The sequence below is a fragment of the Hemicordylus capensis genome, chromosome 4 (assembly GCF_027244095.1).
Source record: "Hemicordylus capensis ecotype Gifberg chromosome 4, rHemCap1.1.pri, whole genome shotgun sequence".
NCBI classification, from domain to species: Eukaryota; Metazoa; Chordata; class Lepidosauria; order Squamata; family Cordylidae; genus Hemicordylus; species Hemicordylus capensis.
Genome location: NC_069660.1, coordinates 198,096,757 through 198,115,875, shown reverse-complemented (window position 1 = coordinate 198,115,875; position 19,119 = coordinate 198,096,757). Strand labels below are relative to the sequence as shown.

Below are 19,119 nucleotides of genomic sequence, written 5' to 3'. Positions count from 1 at the left end.
CCTTTTGAAGGGGACTCATGGTTTGCCACAAAGCAGGAAAGGGGAATGGGAACCAGGAAAGAAGGAAAGGGGAAAGAAACCAGGAAATGAATGCATAAGCAGAGTCACACAGCTGCTTTGTCTCCTGCTTCCTCTGTAATTTCCTCTCTACAGTGAGAATCTCTGGGTTGCAAATGGGCAAACCTGAAAACTACTGAAATGTGGTTTCCCCCCCCTCCCACCCCAATTTCACAGTGCAGTACATAGCACTAGAGAAAAAGGGCCGCTTTATTTCGGCTTTCATGCTAAACAAGTGATGAAATATTAATTATTTCTTCACTTCATTAAATAGTCATTTAGCTCTAATCTGGATTCTTTATTTAGATGCCTGTTAACAGGTGAATGACTGACACATTTCATTTCCATGTTCCAGCTGAGCTTGTGCTGAAATTCAATGCATTCATTTATGGATCACGGGCGTGAAGAGGGAGGCTCCAAGCAGCAGAGCACTTTGAGTTTCCCCACCCACACGGGAAGTGCTTTGCACAGTGTGGAACACTTGAAAGTTCTGCTTGGATAGAATCCAATGAGTTTTGCAAGCTGCTCTGGGTATTTGGGGATTTTTAATTTGTGGGAATGTTGCAGTTTTTTAAAATACTAAACAAATCTCAGTGTAACCCTTCCAAGCTGCCAAGTTGCATCCTGTCTTGTATGTCTAGAGGCCAAGGGAACACTAGTAATATTGGGGGATGCAGAGGATTGGTGTCTGACTGATTGTTGATGTGAATATCTAATTCTGAGAGGGGATTTTGTGCCTCTTAGTTAGTTTTATTGCCACAGTCTAATTCCAGGGTTCTCAAACTTGGCTCCCCAGATGTTGGTGGACTACAACTCCCATCATTCCCTGCCACAATGGTCTTGTGGCAGGGGATGATGTGAGTTGTAATCCAATATCTGAGGAGTCAAGTTTGAGAGTCCTTGGTCTAATTACATATTGGGGGAGACTTTGCTGCCACTCTGTGTATCTGACCCTGTCTTTACCATATCACCTAGTTGATCATAATATATAACAGATGTCAGCAGGCTGCAAATTGCCCTGCCCTGCCTTACATCATTGGCTGTGACTCTGGAGGAAGGGCAATGCACAGAGTGATGACAACAGATCACATTTTATGTTGGAGGTGAAGAAACAAAGACAGCCCAATGTGTCTGATACCATCCAATTTGCTTTAAGGCTATTGATAGCAAAATTAAGTATGAGATTATTACCTTTAGAAGCCATGCCTGGTCCCACTTGTTTCCCCCGACACATTTTTTTGTTTACCCCCTTGTAAAATTTAGTACTGCAGACTCTGTGGGCTGGTTAATGAGGGGCAGGAGTGCATGCTCCTCCCTCCCATGCCCCACCATATCGGCTTCTAATGTAGGTTACAATAAACCAAGTTGTGACATCTGAACTGACCAATCTCAGTTTACTCTAACCTACTTACTTGAAATAAACTGCAGTTTGTACCAAAGGTTTGAGGTGAGTTACAGAGCACAGTCTATTTCAAGTAAGTAGATTAGAATAAACCAGGATCAGTTCGCTCAGAGATACAACTGACTATAATGCAACAAAGGAACTTTACCTGGATGTGCCAGCTTGTGTGAAGCACCCCCCACTTGGATGTGGGGTAGGGAGCATCCATGGCCAGGACTGTGAATCTGTTCTTGGTACTCACAGTAAATGAATCTCCCATCATTGCATCTGTGCAGGGGTGGAGGTTTTCGATCTGCAGCTGTTTTTTCTCTCTTTCCTGCTTCCTTTCTCCCCCCCCCCCCATCCTCGAGAGGGCTCTTGCTGGTAGGACTTTTCTGAGAATGTTTTCTCCCCAGGGGGCGGGGACTCAATCCCTTGGAAGGAATGCCCAAGAAGCGGGGAAAGCCCAGATAGAAGCAGGAGCTTAAGAGTTGAGCTTTTAGCCAGTCGCCATCTTGCTCCTCCCCCCGGGGGACAGAGTTCCAATGGTGCATAAATGAGTTGCTGAGTGCAGCATGCCCAGCACCCCGAAAGGTGTGGGGGAAAGCAGGGGTATGCCTCTGGCAGCCCCAGAAGTGCTCAGAGCCATGATGGCCGGGGGACTCTCATCCTCCCCTGATCAATGGTGACCACGTGCCTGATCCTGACAGCAATCTTGGATGAGGGATTTGGTCCTCATCCTGACAGCACTCTTACTAGAAAGGAAACAAATGTGATCTTTAAAAAAAAGAAAAATACATTTATATACCACCCCATTCAAAAAAGTCCCAGGGAGGTTCACAATATAAAACTAATTAAAACATTAACATAATTAAAACACTTTAAAATACTAATTTCATTAGGAAGCATGTTCCTGAGTCCCAGGGCAACTCAAGAAGAGGCCTGGTTTCAAGTTGCCACCAACCGAACCAGTAGCAACTGCAACTGGACCTCCCCAGATGATCTTAATAGGCGGCGGGGTTGATACAGAAGAAGGTGCTCTCTTAAACACCTCAGACTCAAGCCATTTAAAAATCTTTAAAAATCTCCTCCACACTTCCATTTGTGAATGCTGATATCAAATATTATTCACAAATTTTGATGTAATAGTTGAAGTGCCAAACTAGGACCTGGGTTTGAATTTTCACTTGTTGATTTGGGGCCAGTCAGTCTCTCATGACCTAACCTGCTGTGTTTGTAAGAAATCCATTTGTGAACCAGGCCAGCTTTTGAAGAATACAGCCTACTCCAGCTCTAGACTTGGAGTAGAGCAGACAGTGAACAAGCAGGAAAACAGGAAAGCTGGTTGGATTGTTTGCTGGATGTCAGCCATCATCTTAGCTCTCCCTATCACCATCACGGTGTTGCTCATTAATAAGTGTGAGCAACTTATTAAAGTTGCTCACAGCTTAATAAGGGTTTGAATAATCTTGTCACTTTTTAGTGTTTATCAGAATGAGTTGCTTGCTGACAGAGGAATTGTCAGGACTAGGGAATGAGACTGGTTTTACAAAGCACAGCTTTTCTGAAAAGGTACTTAAGATTGCTCTGCAGAACCTTGGTCTGACTCATCAACAAAAATGAGAATGTTAGCAGTATCAACTTTTTAATACAATGTGATTCATCCCAAAATTGAATGTGGTATCCTTCCCCTGCTTCGTTCTGCATTGCTAAAATAAGTTTCCTTCCTGCTGTTTCATTCATTTGGCAGAATGCTGGATCTGAAGTTATTTGCCTTTATTACTGCAGCTGCTCCTTGCTACCAATATGTGTATGCATAAAAACAAGTATACAATATACTTGCAAAAAGAACATAAGCATCACTAACCCTACAACACACTGTTAGGGCAGAATTATTCAAGAAACTCTGTCTCTAAAATCTCTCTTTACAAACAAGCTTAGACAGAAATATTGGGTTGAACAAATCACCATCATCATTTGCAGAAGTCTTTCCAAAACAGTGTGGGACATTTCCTTTCGGTTCCCCCACCCCAATAGTAGCTATGCAGTGGCCAATCTGGATTAGGAACACAACATGGAGGGGGTGTTTAACACACTGTCCCCACCATGGTATCATTCAAGATAATTCCCCACAGCTCCTTTATTTGGGGGGCAAGGACAGGACATGCAACCAATCATGTGCTTACTCTAATGTGTACTCTGACCCCCATAAGTGTCCTTATGTTTGTTTCCTCCAAGGATCTGTTTGTGCAAGGGAAGGGAGCAAACAGCATATGTGGTTATCACATTAGGGAATCAATGGGAATTACCAGTATTAGAGCAAAGAGCAACTATAAAACCAGCAGCCAGGGCTGGCAAAGGGGTGATGACTTCAGACAGCAGATAATCTGCACTCAAGAGGTGGCAGATTCCAGATGTGCAGGAGCTTTCCCAGACAGCAGGCTTTACCGTGGGTTTTCTGCAAGGCTTCAATGCGAGTTCGAAGTTGCCCCAAAAATCAGACACAAAAGGTGGATTTTTTTTACCCTGGATATAAATCGGGTTACGCTCTAATGTGTGATACAAAAACCTGAATTGTGTGTGAAGTGCGTCCAGGTGGCTCGCAGGGACTTCAGGGTAAATTTGGCTGATAAGTGAATGCACACCTCAATTCCCGTAAAGATGCGAACTAAAAGACAGGTGTGAAAAACTTCCAGGCAACAGATACCATCAAGAAGGCTTCCATTGAAAAAAACAAAAAACAAAAAGCTTTGCCTGCAAGTAGAAAGCTAGCAGATCAAGAAAAGGCTGGTATTTAAGAGAACTTCTTCTTCATCATCATCATCAAATGCTTGGGTGAATAAATGTGTCATTAAAGACATTAAAAAGGCTGTTAGAGACAGGGAGGCTCTTATTTCAGCATGGAATGCATTCCTAAGTCTCAGGGTGGCAACAGAAAGGCCCATCCTTGAATACCACCAGACAAGCTGGTGGTAATTGCGGACATACCTCTCCAGATTATTTCAATGGGTGATGGGGCTCATAGAGAAAAAGATGTCCTTTTAAATTAGTTTTGAAAATTTCAGATGCATCCCTATTGATTTATCAAGCCAGTCCTGCAGTAGCGAGCATTAATTTTGCCAGTTATCCACTTGGTTTGTTGGTTTGTTTATTGTTTGATTTATATACCACTTTTCATCAAAATAATCTCAAAGCAGTTTACAGTATGATTAAAACAATGCATAATTAAAATACAAATCATATAAATATAAAAATATTATATCTTCTTTAAAATGTAATAACACATTAGAAACCATAATACATCAAAAACAAAAACAAAGCAGCAGCAGTAAAAACAATGCTTTTGTTTAAAAGCCTGGGTGAAAAGCCATGTCTTTAGTTTTTTTCCTAAAAACTGTCAAGGAGATTGAGGAGTAGATGCCAGTCAGGAGAGCATTCCAATGCCTGGGGGCAATGACTAAGAAGGCCCTGTCCTGCCTGCTCAAAAACCGAGCCTCTCTCACCATGGTTTACATATGCATGGGTGACTACACATGAGCACTGTCTGCTATAAGGTATTCCCCTTTCAGTGACAAAGCATCTGCTTGCATACAGAAGGTCCCAGGTTCAATCCCTGGCATCTGCAGGTAAGGCTGGGAGAGACCCCTGCCTGAAACCTTGGAGAGCCACTGCCAGTCTGTGTAGGCAATACTGAGCTAGATGGACCAGTGGTCTTACTTAGTATAAGGCAGCTTTCTATGTTCCTATTATAGTCGATAATATCTGATTCCAAAAAATAAAAATAGTCAGTGTTTACATTTACTGTACTCAGGTAACATTTTGCCCTGTGGATGAGAAATGTAGAAGTGCTTCATTATGTGCAAATGTTTAATTCATACATCTAATTAGATTTTGTTAGCAAGTAATTATGGCTATATTTAATAGTATCCAAAAATTACAAACACAATATTTATTTAGGAAGCATAATTCCTAGGTCAACAACAGAGCCTGTTGTATATCTTTTAATTTAATTCCATTTTTATTGCCCATGCCCTCTTTAATAATGTATTAATTAAGGAGGTGAGAAGGTGTGCTGTTGCTAGCTGTGTGATCACTAGATGCTTACAATAACCTTGGAATCTTTCTAATGAGGCTTAATTTCAGCTGGGGATATCAGATTTCACTTTTCCATTAGTGAAAGATGGCAGTAGCCATAGGAAGGAGAGAAGATGATATGGCCAACAGTGCAGCCTTGGAACCTGCCCCCATATGTACTCTGGTGGGTAGAGGAGGTGTGGAATGCTCCAGAGATTGTTACCTGGTAACAATTGTTACCTGGTAACAACTTGCTTTGGAATATTCCAAAGCAATAGTATTCTATGGTGGGAACATGCATGCAGCAGAATGAGTTGGGAGAGTGGACTGCATTGTATCACTTAAGACTCCAGGTTTGGGACTCATATTTTTTTGCATATTGAATTTGAATAATGTCATCTCTTAGGGGTGCACAACTCAAATGCCCCAGTGGGCCAAAACCAACCGTGACTTGCTGTGTGAGGGCAAAGGGCAATTTTAAAACAAAAAATAATAATTTTAAATCATTAAATCAATATTTAAAACAATTAATGTTGATTTTATTGTATGTATTAACCACATTTTAGACTGTAAATAAAATAAATACTTCTTTAAGTGACATATTTATTAGCTAGGGGAGGGTAGGCCTATGTTTGCTGGGCCCTGCCAGCAGGGCTGCAACCTGGGCCTGGTGAGCTGGCTGTGGGAAAAGATGGATAATAATTTCCAAATTATTTCAGTGAAATTTCTGAATTATATCAGGGGGAAAACACCACTAGAAATGAAATTGTAATGAAATACGTTCTTTTTTAAAAATGAGAGAGAGGCTTTTCATAACAAACCTGTCACGATCAGATGTAACCTGTCAGACAGAAAGAGGCAAGGCACTCAGCATGGAGTCCTGAGTGACATTATAAAAAGTGGAAATGTTTCAATTTTTGCACTTCAAACTGTTCTAGAGGACTTGTCTTTTAATTCCTTGGTTGTGGTTAAGTCCTTCTTTTGTTAACAAGAAGTGGCGAGTGACTGAGAAGTTCAAGTCAACGGAGTACTTTAAAATCTTGAGAAATAATAGTGTGTCATAGAATGAAGAATTGTGACACAATAGGAGATAGGATGACATTAATACAACATACCCACACACAGCACAGCACATCTTCTGTAACAGCCTCTTTTCACAATATGCTCAAAATTATTTAGGACTAATCATTGTTGTAAACCACAATTTAGGCCTTATGTTTCATCTCTTATGCCCAGGGATGATGGTTTGGGGAGGTCCACTCTAAGGCAGTGGTAGCCAACCTGCCAGGCAACTGTGTTACTAATTGCTCTTCTGCAGTACATATAGTCCTGCACACAGAAAACCGTTTGATAGATAAATAAATAAACTGATAACAGCAAAGTCACCTCAGAGAGCCTTCATATGTATTCTGGTGGCTTCAGAGGTGGGACTTTTGGGAAATGTAGTCAGGATAGGCCCCTGCTGATGCCCTTAGAATATTGATCTTCTTCAACTTCAGTTGTAAAGAACACCTAACACTTCAGGATGAAATTATACACCATGTGTTATAGAGGACTGCTCTGTAACATGGAAGAGCAATTTGCGGCAGAAGAGTGGGCAGAGGAATGCTCAGATTTTTCTTCTCTGACTTCGCGCACTCTGCAACTGTGGCCCCAGCTAAATTTTCACACTCCAGGTAAGGTTAATGACTGAGGGAAAACTGGAGGGGAAATCATGGTGGAAGAGCTAGGTTGGTCTGACCCCTTTACCTACTCACTGCTTCTATGCTGCCAATTGCCCACTGTTTACACTACAGGATCTTAACATGTGTTACCGGTGAAACATATTGGCAACCAGACCAGAGGATTGGGTTTCCAGTCATTCGAATTCGGGAACCCTCAGTTTCATCCGAAAAGCAACTTGGGATTTCAGATCACAAGCCTGAATTGTCACTCTTGGTTGCTCTTTGGTTTTATGGGCAATAACTCCGGTTAGAAAGTGGCAATGTGTCATCTGAAGGCTGCTGCTGTTTCTAACCGGAGCTGAGGTTAAGAAGCTGCTTCCTTTCTCCATATCATTATTATTATTATTTCTTGTTTACACAGTCAGACAGGCGTTATTGACTGGTTTGTTTTATCCAGACATCAAGTCCTTTCCAATGACCTGGGATGCCAGAATTTTATTGTCAATGTTGTTATAGATATTGTCGCAGAATATAGGCTGTTCCCAGTAAAGCTGCTTTTTGTAATTGGCTGATTGTGATTTCTGTGGCCCCTGTGGTGCTGAGGTGCTCTTCAAGGTCTTTTGGAACTGCACCGAGGGCGCCAATTACCACTGGGATTATTTGGGTCTTTTTCTTCCACAGTCTTTCAATTTCAATTTGTAGATCTTTGTATTTTGTGATTTTTTTCTATTTCTTTTTCTTCTATTCTGCTATCCCCTGGTATTGCTATGTAGATTATTTTAACTTGTTTTTCTTTCTTCTCAACTACAGTTATATCTGGTGTACTGTGTGGCAGATGTTTGTCTGTTTGTAGTCGGAAGTCCCATAATATTTTTACATCTTCATTTTCTACCACTTTTTCAATTTGATGGTCCCACCAATTTTTGGCTACAGGTAGCTTGTATTTTTTGCAGATGTTCCAGTGTATCATCCCTGCTACCTTGTCATGCCTTTGTTTGTAGTCAGTCTGTGCAATCTTTTTACAACAGCTGATTAGGTGGTCCACTGTTTCATCTGCTTCTTTACAAAGGTGGCACTTGCTGTTTGTTGTTGACTTTTTGACCTTTGCTCTTATTGCATTTGTTCTTAGTGCCTGTTCTTGTGCAGCCAGTATTAAACCCTCTGTTTCTTTCTTCAAGTTGCCATTCTTAAGCCATTGCCAGGTCTTGGTGATGTCTGTTTTCCACTTATATTGTACAAATATTGATCATGCAGGGGCTTATTTCTCCATTTTTCTGCTCGGCTCTTGACTTGTTCTTTCTTGTAGGCCTGCTTTCTTTCATTGGTGTTGAATAGTTTCTCGTTCTTGACCATTTTAAGTGCATCTTCTTCACTGTCCTTTATATATTCTTCAAGGCCTCTTTTCTCCTCCTCTACTGTTTGATGGACTTGCAACATTCCTCTTCCACCTGAGCTGCGAAGGAGGTATAGCCTATCGACATCACTGCGGGGGTGCAGAGCATGATCGATGGTCATGATTTTCCTGGTCTTACGATCTAGCGTCTCTAGCTCTGCCTGGGTCCAGTCTATTATCCCTGCAGTGTATCTGATAACAGGTATAGCCCAGGTGTTTATGGCTTGTATGGTGTTCCCGCCATTGAGTTTGGACTTTAGGATTTTTCTAACTCTCCTGATGTATTCACTTCCAATTTTTCTTTTAACTTCAGTGTGTGCGATGTTATCAGCCTGGAGAATGCCCAAGTATTTGTAATGTTCTTTCTCTTCCAGGTTCTTGATCTTGCTTCCATTTGGCAGTTCTATTCCTTCTGTTTTTGTTATTTTCCCTCTGTTCATTATTAATGCAGCACACTTGTCTAGTCCAAACTCCATTGCTATATCGCTACTGAATATACGGACAGTTCTTAACAGTGATTCAATTTCTGACTGGGACTTTCCATACAACTTCAGACCATCCATGTATAACAGATGGTTGATTTTACTTGATGTTTTAGATGTTTGGTATCCGAGGCCTGTTTTGTTTAGTATTTGTGAAAGTGAGGTCATGGCGATTACAAACAACAGAGGGGATAGTGAGTCCCCTTGGAAAATGCCTCTTCTAATGCTAACCTGTCCAAGTGTCTCGCCATTTATTGTTAACTGTGTACTCCACATGCTCATTGCTTTTTTTTATAAATATCTGAATGTTTTTGCTGACACCAGTTGTTTCTAAACATTTTAGTATCCATGTGTGAGGCAATGAATCGAAGGCTTTCTTGTAGTCAATCCATGCAACACTTAGACTGGTTATTTGCTGCTTTATTATTTCTAGGACTTCTCTAATTTTCCTTGAATCTAGGTGGTATTTTTGGATCAGATACTGTTTGGTGTTTTCATTCTTCAGCTTCTTGTCTTTCATATCTTTCAATTTACTAGCATCTGATCTAAGCCTGGAGATTTTATTTTCTAATCTAATCTTCCATTTAGGTGATGTACTACTTTCTTTTTTTACAGGTCCACTGATCTTATATCCGAGCTCTTGTGTTGTTATTGTTGCTGCACTGTACATTAGTTGGTTTTTTTCTTGCAAATTATTGGTTGTTATCTCTGCAAGTGCAGCATTGACATCTTTTAATGCCTGAGCGAGTTGTTTTTTGGCAACTGTTTTTAGAGCTGGAAGTTGAACCCTGGTGGTTGTTTGGTTCATGTGCTCAGTTATTTTTTGCTTTAGTTCTTGTTGCTTTTCTGTTAAATGGCATTTGGGTTTTTGAGGTGAAGGCAAAGGGGTGGTTGCCTGGTTTTGATTTTGAAACAGTTCAGTAACAGTGGCATCCTCGATTTTCAACACCTCCTCCACCTGCGCCTGAGCAACTTCTTCAATTGGTGGTAACTCTTCTTCCATATCTTGAGCCTGTGTTGCTCTTTGCAGTTCTTCCAGCTCAACTCCTGTGAATACTTTATTTCTTATTATGTATCTTCTCTGGTCTGCTAGCCTTTGTTCTGTTATTTCTGTATCTGGATGCTTCTCTTTCTAAATTTGGTACATTCTTTTTAAATAACCTCTTCTAGTTGGACTAGACTTGTAATAGCAAATCATTATTTCCTTGTTGGCATTTTTCGTATATTTTTTTGGGTTAAGTGACGTTTCTTCCAGTAACTTTGCTGTCTCCAGCCCTGGTTGCTCAACTGAAGATCCTAAGTCCTGTTGCTCACTTGCCACCAGATGTCCAGGGACTATAGCACCTGGCGTGGTCCTTGTTGACCCGGGCGATGACCGATCCGGTATAGATTTATTAAAGTTACGTCTCACCATATTGTTGATGGGAGAGGCACTCTTTGTCTGGCTCCTCTGGTGAGACCTGTCCAGTATGGTTGGACCTCTGGCATACCTCTCACCTTCCTCAGAGCACACAAGCCCCACAACCACGCCAAGGTAGTGCCTCACTGGGGGTTGTTGTTGTTGTTGTTGTTGTTGTTATTACATTTATATCCCACTCTTCCTCCAAAGAGCCCAGAGCGGTGTACTACATACTTGAGTTTCTCTTTCACAACAACCCTGTGAAGTAGGTTAGGCTGAGAGAGAAGTGACTGCCCAGAGTCACCCAGCTAGTTTCATGGCTGAATCGGGATTTGAACTCAGGTCTCCCCAGTCCTAGTCCAGCACTCTAACCACTACACCACGCTGGCTTTCTGGTTGGTATCTGGTTGGATGCCATAGCTGGCCATCAGTAGATGGAGGAAGTCCACACAGCCAGTTCCCACCCCCTTCTAAGAGTCTCAGACTCCAGATCAGACAATTGACACTATCGATCAAGCTATCCTTCTCGACCACCTGCGTGGGTTAGGTATCGGGGGCACTGTTTTACAGTGGTTCTGTTCTTACCTTAGCGGGCGTGTCCAGTTGGTATTCATTGAGGACAGATGCTCTGACCCATGGCCACTCTTTTATGGAGTTCCCCAGGGTTCAGTTCTTGCTCCTGTCCTTTTAAACATCTATATGAAGCCACTGGGTCAAGGCATTTCCCAGTTTGGGGTGAGATTTCATCAATACACTGTGCTTGCGAGAGGAGTACCTATACTCTAGTTAATTGGGACCCCATTGCAGGTGTTGTTACCTCTGTACAATAATAAAAAGTGGCCCTTATTTTCTCCAACTAAGCATGTCTTGTCTTTATGGGGGGCCTGGGGGTGCAATGGCTAACAGCTGGATGTGAACCTTGTTTTAGATGGGGTGGCGCTGCCCTCAAAAGAACTTGTTCATGATTTGGGGGTCATTTTGGACTCGCGCCTCCTGCTTGAGCAGTAGGTGGAAGCTTTGGCCAGAAGTGCTTTTGCCCAGCTTCATCTGGTTCGCCAATTATGCCCTTACCTTGATTGGCAGGCATTAATGACAGTGACCCATGCCCTTGTTATCTCCCATTTAGACTATTGAGGACGTTCGGGAAGCTGCAGCGTGTCCAGAATGCAGCGGCTCATCTACTCATGGGTGCCAGAAAATATGACAGGGTAACACCTCTCCTACAGTCATTGCACTGGTTACCTATTCACTTCTGAGCTCAATTTAAGGTCCTGGTTCTGTGCTTTAAAGCTTTGCGGGTCCTGGTGCCTGTCTACCTACAGACCCGCCTCTCCCATCCAGTTACATCCCATCCGGTTAGATGAGCTCAGATGGCCCTTCTGTCGGTCCCTGATTTCCGAGATGTTCGGGGCTCTAGGACCCATGAAAGGGCCTTTTTGGTTGCTGCCCCGCTCCTTTGGAACTCTATCCCCCTGCAGATCCGGCTTGCACCTTCCTTACCAATCTTCAAATCACTATTGAAGACTTTTCTTTTTCGCCAGGCCTTTGCCTTGTAGTTCATTTTTCTGTTTTTTGGTAGTTACTTTAGTTCTTTAATAATTTTTAATTATTAATGTAATGTAATTTTTAATGTTGCCTGTTTGCCTGTTGTTGTACACCACTCAGAGTCTTTGGACTGGGCGGTATATTAAATGTCTCTAATAAATAAATTTTTAAAAATCATCTGGGATCTGATGATCCCATGCCAGGGGGAATGGTAGAAACCACGGATCTGTTGGACCCACAGTTTCCCATTTTGTTTGAATGCTGCCGTAGTTATTTCCTCATTCATGCTCTAAGGAAGAATATTAGGCTTGCTCAACATGCCCTAATTTAGGGGCAGCCCAGTTGCTTCTCCCACTTAAAACATCAGGAACCAACCAGGCTCCAGGTTCCAACATACGCACACAGCTGCCACACTCAGAGCAAAATAACTCCCCATTCATTTCAATGGAGAGAGCTGGTCTAATCACACATTAAACACATGGATAAGGTTGGTTCCCTGAGATGAATGGTGACCCCACAATACCCATAAGAGAGCTAGGTACATGGAGATGCACACATTTGAGTACCAGTTGGGCATCTGGATGTGGGGCATTATTTCTGCCTCCCACAAACAGCAACCTCTTATTTGTAAGTCACAGTTATGCCCAGGCAACAAATAATAGGTTGAATGTTTCAGAGGAAAACAACAATTGTCTTCTTTTCACCAGTGGACAAGTGTTGATTATGTAATTCAGCAACTAAGAAAAGGAGCAGCTTCTTTTGTATTTTTTTAAAATCTTGCTGAGTACATTTGTATTTCATTGCACCCCTTTGACATGACTCACTGGTCAAAATCCCAGCCTAAAATCTGAACTCCATGGAAGCCAGTTGACAATAATCCTATCACCAGCAGAAGAATCAGAATTTAGTATCTTGCTACTAGCTTTCCCACTTATTTTATATACCACGATGCACAGAGGTGTTGTTTAACACTTTAAGATTGACTGAAACAGATTGATAGAGCCTCTGTTGTGCTGTAAACAAATGTACATATTTCCCTGCAGGAGAGCACTGGAAAATCCAGTTCTGCAGGTTGAGCTCAAATGAGGAAAAGCCAGCTGTGAAGGGTACTGGCAAGGGGCGAGGGTAATAGTAATGATGTTACTATTTAAAAAGTATTTAAAAGTTTGCTGAAATAACAATACTAGTAAATTAGTCTTTTTAAAACACTAAAAAACAAGAAGAGAGAGAACATGGGAAATCTCAAGAAGGGACTCATTTCACAGTTTTGTGATGCTGCAAGTGACCCTCCAGAGGCATAATGGCTGGATTTTGACATAATGACGGCATGGGCTCCCCTCACATTCCCATGTGAGCCTCTACTTCCATTGCAGGCTATGATATGATATGATATGATAAGATTAGTTGTGTTGCCCGAGCCCACAAATCTTGGATTCTTCAGGGAATCCAAAATCTGTAAGTAAGAGTTCAAGTAAGTGGCAGGGGCCAGGTTTCTTGATGGTAACAGGGCAGGACATGCTGTGATTAGTGAGTTTGGACAACATAACCAGTCTTGACAAATGGAAACCTAGAACAAAAGTAGAAGCTCATGCCAGGATGGAGGGACACTCCCAGAGAAGCAAGAAGCTCTAGTAGCACCATTACATCTGAACCCCACCAATATTTCTTTCACCCCTTTTGAAGATCTGGACATCATTAGCCTGTCTCCTGTCTTGTAGCATATTACCCATTCTACAGGCATTCTCACAGATGATAGGCAGAATTTCTGAGAATACATCACCAAGTTATTTTGGTGCAACTTATTTGGTCCTGAACAGTTACACTCATGTAGGTGTTTACTGAACAACTCCTTATGAATCTTGAGCTGCAGCTCAGACCCTTCGCTAATCACACTGCTTTTATGAGGTTGCATGTGTTCCCCGTTTTGGAGAAGACTGAGGCAAAATAGAAGTTGAACATTTCCACCTTCTCTTTGTCACTTTGAACACTTCACCATCCTTACTGAGCAATGGGGCTATCATTTCTTTCTCTTACTTTGAGCATATCCCTTTTGTTGCTCTCAGCCAGCCCCAGCTCATTCTGAGGTTTAGCTTTCCTGACATTGTCCCTACAAGTCTGGGCTATTCATCTGTATTTGTCCTTGCTGTGGAGAAATTTCTTCAAAGTGTAAATTCTGGAATTTCAGGGTTTCTCCCAAGGAGACATTTTAAATAATGTTTTTCAACTATTTCTCCACATCTCTTATTGTCTTTCCTTCTGTTGCATAGAAGTAGTGATGGTCTTCACAGCCCCCAACCCCCATTCTCCTAAGCAACAAAGGGGGGGAAGACATTAGAAGTTGAGTGGTGCTATTTTATATTAAAATTAAGTATTGATCTGAACTGATAGAAGCTGCAGCTTGGCCACACTTATAAAGCCTCTACCATTTCACCCTTTCACTATGCTCTTTCATAAAACATAAAGAACCTATTTCCATGATCACTAGAAAGTGGGCTAAGGGAGTTTAGCCCACTTTCTAGTGATCATTGGAACCACCAGGCTTGCGGGCGAGCCCAGTGGTTCCAAGGCAGCTAGTCCGCCTAATTCCCTCTCCCCTTAAATGAGGTTAACAGAGTGAGCACTTCCTTAACCTTTTTTTAAAAAATCATGTGCTGCCACAGCACGTGACAACACACTAGTAGACTCCCAACCAGGAGGCTACAAGCAGCCTCTGGATATCGGGGGTCCCCCCAGAATGCCCCACGTGCTCACGCAGGGCATCCTGGGACTTCCGGGGGCTGGACTGCCCCGATCCCCACACTGATCCGTCCACCCAGGGCTGCAGGACTGATCGTCTTTGGGGAAAGTAGGCTAAGCCCACTCACCCCACTGAACCCTCCCAGGCTCTACACACAGCTTTTGTGTACAGCCTCAAAGTCAGCTGTTGCTCAGCCATGTCTCAATACTGTTTGGGGGTAGTCATCATCCAGGAAATCAGGTCTTGCTCCCTATATAGCCACAGGAGAGCTAGAACCAAAGGGAACTGCCACATGGGCATAGGAAGAACAAGAAACCACTGGTAATATATATCTGACATAGTGCGAATATCTGACAAGACAAATCTGGGGAAAATCCTTAAGAGCTGGTGTTGTCTTAGAGGGGGTTAGGAAATCTGTACCCCAATAATAGTCATGGAAATGATTTGCTTTAGGCCTCAAGAATCAGAGCTATAAGATTTGCTGAAATCTGGATGTTTGCTCAAGCATGACACAGTTCAAATTAGATGTCACAGTAGCCTAATGTTTACTTTTGCTATTGATCAATATGTGTTTGGAAAGAGTATGCATGACATAGTTAGAGAAATAGCCGGTTACTGGCTTGGGGGTCATCTTCCAGGTGACAGGTGGCTGGAAAGAGCAAATCAACTCCATTGTAACACATGCACAGAGATCAACTACTGCAATTTTGAGATTTTTCTTCTCCTTAGAGGGTAGAAATGTTCGAGCTGCCATTAAGGTCTTTCAAAGGTAATTCCACAGCTTCTTTATGGCTCCCATATTTATATATAGTGACTTTTGACCACTTGAGATGGTCTAATCTAAATCTCTTAGGACTATTTTTTTCAACCTCCTGTTGTGTGTCTAATGCAAAGTTGCATTTAGAAGCAGGCCTGTTAAGTTTGGAGACCTGTTTCTGTACCTATAGCTTCAATTTTTGCTTGAAGCCGATCTATTTTCATTCTGGCCTAGCTCCATTAATTTTAAAGGATGAATGTTCCTCTGACTGGATGTATCTAATCACCAGAAATTTAAAATTACTTGGTTTATCGATGGGATATCTGCTCCTTATTGGTTATGATAATGCCAAGGTGATCCTCAAGCAGCGTATCATTGATATGGAACACCAAGTTGATCTAAGCCAGGCATCAAGCTACGCAAGGTTTGGAGCTGTTAAATCTTTACAAAAACCAGCCAAATATTTGTATAACCACATACCCAGTGCATAGAAGAGCCCTGACATTGGCTCGGCTGGATGTGCTGCCCTCTGTGGTAATGGCTGGTAGGTTCAGGAGAATCCTCTATTTGGAGAGATTGTGCCTCCATGGGAATGGGGATGTTGAGACAGTTGGCCATGTGCTCCTTTACTGCTCTTTCTATTGTGATCTACGTTTTAGATATATTACCCCTTTTGTTTTAAGATATCCAAATAACTCTGATGAGTTTTACATACATTTTCTTCTTTCTGACATTCACACTGATGTTTCACAGCAGGTAGTCAGGTTTTGTACGGCTGCAATTAAGAACCGCACATGGTGTGTTAGAAACAGTTAATTTAGGTCTTTTAGGTTGTCTCATCTTATCTTATTTTACTCTTATGTAATAGCTTCTATATATGTATTCTTATATATCTGTATTAATATTTACTCTTAAGGCTCTTTTAATCTGGGTCTGAGTTGTAATTTGTTAATCTAATCAAAGATCATAATAAACTAAACTGAATTGAACAGGTTACTGGCTGAAGGCAGAACAAAATAGATCTGCACCCCAAAGAAGCAAGGGAACTCATCTCCTGGAAAGATACATGTCCTAAGAGACTCCTGAGATGGCAGGCAGCCAAAGACTGACCTCATGAGATCAACCTGACCCAGATGAAACCCCAGGGGATTTTCCAACATGCTAAGCAGGTCATTTTACCCCAACGTCCAGAAGAGGGGTGATCAAGAGAAGATTATGCCAGGAAGATGCCTCCTTTGAAGTTTGACTATAAAGGAGACCCTTTAGGATAGCTGAAGCGGAGAAGCCCCCATCTGGAACCAGGATATTTTTGTCTATGTTCTTGCTACTATGGTTTTTGCCATTATTATTATTTGCTGAATATATTTACCTTTTTGTAACCCTTGCCTTAATAAAAGTAATATACAACAATGTCAACATTATTTCAGGCCTCCAGTGTTTTCCTCCCTCTAACACTCTGGTTGCGGAGAAACCCCAACCCCACATAACACTGGTCATGTAAGGAGCTCATGATCAGGTAAGACAGCCTATGAGAAAAGGGTAAAATAGGTAACCCAGAGACAATCCAATCAAAGCACCTGATATTCAGAGTAAACATCTGACCATAGAAGAGGTATTAGATTGTAAGAGGTCCTTGGAAAACTGGTCCACTGGAGGACTGGGCATCATCAGTCAGCTGACTTAGCAATTGCACAGTTTCTGTTGCATCCTACCTATGCTTCTCTGAGCGTATTAAAATCAGCTTTCCTGACATCTAAAGTACATGTTTGAGTGTCCTCACCTTTAGCTTCCAATAATATCAGGAATTCTAACATTACGTGGTCACTTTCCCCCAACATTCCCACTTCTTTATTCTTATTGCCCAGCTCATTGACCAATATATTTACTTTGGCTCAAGTAAAAGATTGCTGGTTCCCTTGTTCCTTTCACCATCTTCTGAAAGAGAAATGTCAAGTGTTTTTGGAGCTTTGATACCTAGTGGTGTTTGCCATCAGATATCAGGGTAGTGTCCTAAAACTATGAATTCTTGCTTCCTTGGAACATCTGTAATTATTTTCAGGAAAGCATCATCCACATCCTGTCTCTGGTGAACCAGTCTGTAGTAGGCTCCAACTACAACTAGCTTTGGAACACGCTCCCTGCTGAAATAAGAGCATCTCCTTCTGTGTTTGCTTTTAGCAGGACCCTAAAGATGTACTTGTTTTCCAAGGCCTTCAATTGAGTTTTGATTTTTATATTTTTAATTCTAATGTTTTTAATGTGTTTTTATCTATAATTTTTATCTTTTTATGAATCTTTTAATGAAATATTATGAATAATTTTTATCTTTTATGAATTTTAAATGTGTTGTATTGTTGTTTTGATTCTGTACACCGCCTAGAGATTTTTATACTAGGCGGTATATAAATTCAATAAATAAATGCATACATACATACATACAATGAATTGCTCCATTTATTTTTACCCAGAGGGTCTCCACTGGGCTACTGTGTTCACTTTATTGGATTTTTCCACAGGTGTACACATGTTTTACACAGACTGCTCCCTTTCTGTCGTGCTTATACTTTTTGAACAAGTTATAGCCTTCAGTTGCTACATTCTGAATGCCATTCCATCAAGTCTCAGTTATACATATCAAGTATATTTATACTGTATATTACTTCTGTGTATTTACTTTCTCGGGGTTCATGCTCATGCTGTTCATTTCCCAGACTATGTGTATTGACATTTTGGGGCTATTCACTTGACCGTGCAGGCAGGTGGGTGGATTGACGTGGTGGGGGGGAAAGGGTTCAACCTACCTTCACCCGGAGGATCATACTTTGCCCCTGCAGTGTCCAAGCTGTGCACCCATATGATCCACACTGCTGGGAGCAGCACAGATTACTATCCCATCCCATCAGCATGGATCAACAGAGGCTAAGGCTCATTATCCTGGCCTCCAAGTATTCCACAGTGCACCAAGCATGGTGCTCCCCCAGGGGATGGGCACTCCAGGTGCCTGTCTCTGTGTCAGCACAAGCTGCAAGCAAGACATGATCCCAGTAGCCAGGTTAAGGGCACATTTGTGCTCCTAACCTCAGGTAAGAGCAGAGCTTTGGCACTGGGTTTGGCATCGTGGAACCGCCGGGATCCATGTGGATCTCAATGGTTCTTATGGGCAGCTAAGGCCAGGCTTGGATGCCTATCCCTGGGCTTGGATGCTTCTGAGAACAGCCTCTGTAAATCATGAATTCTATGCTGCAATATCTCTGTTGCAATTTTATTGTGGGGTTTGCTAGGCAACCACACAACTCCTTCAGTTTTTCCTACAGCACCCAAGTCTTTGTTTTTAGTACTTACATCTCTATTCACTTTCAGGCTTTTTCCTCCATTCCCACAGAATGTTGTTTAAATTCCTCTTCATCAGGTTCATCAGGTTTCTGTCAAAGACATTATTCCTGGTTCTTTTGAGGTGAAGCCCATCTCTTGCCAGTAATCCTTAGAAACCGAATCTCCCTCATTAACACCATCTGTAGAACTAGTTATTCATCTGAAGGATTCAGAAATACTCAAGTATCCTTCTCTCTCTTTGTAGTCCTCTGCCTTTTAAAGGAAGAATGGAAGCATATACCATCTGATTCCCAAGGT

General features: G+C 41.9%; 1 long non-coding RNA gene across 2 annotated transcripts; it reads left to right on the top strand.

Moving 5' to 3' along the window:
- Nucleotides 1–5,792: 5,792 nt before the first annotated feature.
- Nucleotides 5,793–16,910, top strand: LOC128324696 (uncharacterized). 2 transcript variants are annotated; one of them, XR_008307042.1, is made up of 3 exons: nt 5,799–5,865; nt 7,012–7,188; nt 16,482–16,910. It is a non-coding gene; the product is annotated as an uncharacterized LOC128324696 (long non-coding RNA). The 2 variants fall into 2 exon arrangements; XR_008307041.1 differs by lacking the exon at nt 7,012–7,188 and having other exon boundaries at nt 5,793–5,865.
- Nucleotides 16,911–19,119: the final 2,209 nt, after the last annotated feature.